Genomic DNA, 3,899 nt, shown 5'->3' with positions numbered 1-3,899 from the left:
CAGCCCATTGTAGTTCAGGCTTCCGCCGCTAGAAGCCACTTGATGCGGCTCTCCAGCATCAGTCTGCCAACAGGTGTCGTCGAGTATAGTCCTACTACCACGTGGTACGTTTTTCTTTTGCGGTGCTTCTCCTCTGTTTCGTCGATTTTTGTGATGGCTGAAACGAAGAAGCAGCGTGCTTCCGTGAAATTCTGTTTTCTGCTGCCGTAAACAATGACCGATACAGTTGTCATGCTTCTAACAGCTTACAAGGCAGCTGCCATGAGCAAAATACGAGTGATTTTCACGCTTTTGGAATAATCTTTTGTCACTTGAAGACCAAGCTCGTTCAGGGTGACCGTCGATTTCTCTAACGAATGAAAACATCATGAAAATTTATGAACAGATCTTGGAGGACTGTCACTGAATAATTGACGAACTTGATATGATTGGTGTGTCCTAGAGCTCTTGTCAACGAATTTTTAGCGAGGAATTGTAAATGAAAAGAGTTGCAGCGAAATTTGTGCCTCACTTGCTCATGGAAGATCAAAAGCAGTCACGACTGAATGCGTGTCGTGAATTGAAAGAACATTTGGAAGTTGATCTGGACCTTTTTTCGAAGGTCATCACTGGTGACAAAAGCTGGTGCTACCAAATTTGCAGATGTGGAAGAGGTAAAGAAGAAAACGACAGGGGTGTTAAAAGGCATCACTTTGTAAGAGTTCCAGCGCTGCTTTGAGCAGTGGGAAACGCGTCTGGATCGATGCATTGCTTCAAATGGAGAATACTTTAAAGGCGATAAAAGAGCAAACGTAAAACTAAGTGAATAAAAAAATATTGCATAATTCCGGCTTCTTTTGAATTCTCTCTCGTATATGTAATGTATGTATGTATGTATGTATGTATGTACGTACGTATGTATGTATGTATGTACGTACGTACGTACGTACGTACGTATGTATGTATGTATGTATGTATGTACGTACGTACGTATGTATGTATGTATGTATGTACGTACGTATGTATGTATATATGTATGTATGTATGTATGTATGTATGTATGTACAGGTGCAGGTGTGGGTGTGTGGGAAGATGCTTACTTCCATACCGGGTTCAGCCCTGCTGCATAGTACCTTGGCTAAGTGTCTTCTGATATAGCTTCAGGCAATCAGAGTCTTGTGAGTGGATCTGGTAGATGGAAACTGAAAGACTGTCGTACATATATGTGCGTGTGTGTGTGTGTGTGTGTGTGTATGTATATATTCTTTTATTTGTTTCAGTCATTTGACTGCGGCCATGCTGGAGCACCGCCTGTAGTCGAACAAATTCACCCCAGAGCTTATTCTTTGTAAACCTAGTTCTTATTCTATCGCTCCCTTTTGCCGAACCACTAGGTTACGAGGACGTAAACACACCAGCATCGGTTATCAAGCGCTGATGGTGGGGGAACAAACATATATACTATACGACGGGCTTCTTTCAGTTTCCGTCTACCAAATCCACTCACAAGGTTTTGGTCAGTCCGAGGCTATAGTAGAAGATACTTGCCCAAGATACCATGTTGTAGAACTGAACCCGGGACCATGTGGTTGGTAAGCAAGCTACTTACCACACAGGCACTCCTGTGCCTACACACACACACACACACATACACATACACATACACACACACACACACGCACACACATATACATATATGTTTGTGTTCGTGTATGTCTTTGTGTCTCTGTCTTATCTTTCGAAGTTTCTAAGAGGGTAAAGATATAAATTAAAAATCTCAAAATGCAAACAATTTATCAAATATGGTCATGTGATTTGAATGATATTTGGTAGGTTCTTTGCTGTACTATTACGCCACTTTAAGATAATTTAACATTAGGGTGTGAGTAGTGAAAGTTTCTCTGCTGGATGTTATTATTGAATACAATACTCTTTTACTCTTTTACTTGTTTCAGTCTTTTGACTGTGGCCATGCTGGAGCACCGCCTTTTAGTCGAGCAAATCGACCCCAGGACTTATTCTTTAGAAGCCTAGTACTTATTCTATCGATTCTTTTGCCGAACCGCTAAGTTACGGGGACATAAACACACCAGCATCGGTTGTCAAGCGATGTTGGGGGGACAAACACGCACATACAAACATACACACACACATACATATATATATATACATATATACGACGGGCTTCTTTCAGTTTCCGTCGACCAAATCCACTCACAAGGCTTTGGTCGGCCCGAGGCTATAGTAGGAGACACTTGCCCAAGATGCCGCGCAGTGGGACTGAACCCGGGGCCATGTGGCTGGTAAGCTAGCTACTTACCACACAGCCACTCCTACGCCTATGTCCATCATTTTTATGTTTTCCTGTTTCTACGGCAACATTATCAGAGGAATTTGTCTCCAATTCTTCTCCTTCGCAAACAAGAATTCTATGACAAATAATCAAAGAAGAAAAAAAAAGAAGAAAATAAAAAGAAAAAAATTGAAAGACAGACCAATAAGAATTGGTATGAAAACGCACAACACAGTACATAACGTTTATTCTATACTGTTTTATTCTTCCAGTATGAGTAGCGTTTTGTTCGTTAGACGAGGAAATGTTTCTCTCATCAATCTCGTTTCACATCTATTTCTAGCAACATTTTCTCCACATGTAACATTATCACTGTTGCTCTTTATTACAAAAACATTCGCCACTTATTTCACGCAAAAATTACACTCATACATTCATACATATTTTGCTGTACTTAAGCGCGCACACGCGCACACAAACACACACACACACACACACACACACACACACACACACACACACACACACACACATACACACACACACAAACACACACACACACACACAAACACACACACACATATCTATGTATATAATGAATATACAAATACATTTTATATATAAATTCATTTTATATATATGTAGTGAAACTACCTATCGTCTCTTCTACCCATCGCCATTAGATACAAAACTGCTATCGCCATTCTTCTCATTTAAATATAAATAAACGCGAGCGTAGTGGAAAACACCAGCCTTGTCATCACGTGACTGATTATTATTTGAAGCAGCAAATTCTTCGAACCTTCCCGCCAGAACGCAAACTGACCAATCACGGCCCCTAATACGGTCACGTGATAGAGTATTAAACTGAAGACATCGGGAGCCGATAGTTTGTTATAAATAGCTTTAACTCGGTGGCCAAATTTGTCTCGGTCCAGTTTCTCTTTGAGATCTGTTCCGTGTACCACACGACAGCAGCAGCAACAATCAGCCAGCGACCACTTCAACAGCTCCGTCCAGCCAACGATGACCACCGCCGTCGCCACATCAGCAACACGAGTCTACGACTACTATCCAGCATCATCGTCATGACCAACACGATTACTACCAAGCAGCCTCTACACCACCAGCGTCAACACGACTCACTATGTACACCAAACCACCGCGGCACCTCTCTCTCTTCGATTCTGTTAGGTGACTTAGCTTCACCACGATAATAACAGACAGGAGATCTCAGCCTGCGATAAACGTCTGTCCTCAAGGCCCTGGCATTGAAGCCAAAACACAACTAGTGATAAGCTCTGCCAAACGACGAACATCTGTATAACAAGAATCACGGCCCGGCATCGATGCCACGACATCACAACTAGTGATCAGATCTGCCACACTCAGCCTCCCCAACTTAACATACAGAACTTTTCCTATAGTGTACTAAAGAACTGGTATAATTGCTCTCGTGTTATTGACTCTTTCTATCTGCTGTAATAATACACATACACATACATGTATCACTCACATACATACTTTTCTTTGTATGACGGCCTGTCTTTGATTATGTTATTATATGTCGCATTCACACTCTCACACAGACATACATCTTTAACGCTACAATAAATATCTCTGTTAT

Source organism: Octopus bimaculoides, chromosome 10, assembly GCF_001194135.2.
Source record: "Octopus bimaculoides isolate UCB-OBI-ISO-001 chromosome 10, ASM119413v2, whole genome shotgun sequence".
Taxonomy (NCBI): Eukaryota; Metazoa; Mollusca; class Cephalopoda; order Octopoda; family Octopodidae; genus Octopus; species Octopus bimaculoides.
Note: the sequence above shows the minus strand (reverse complement) of the source record.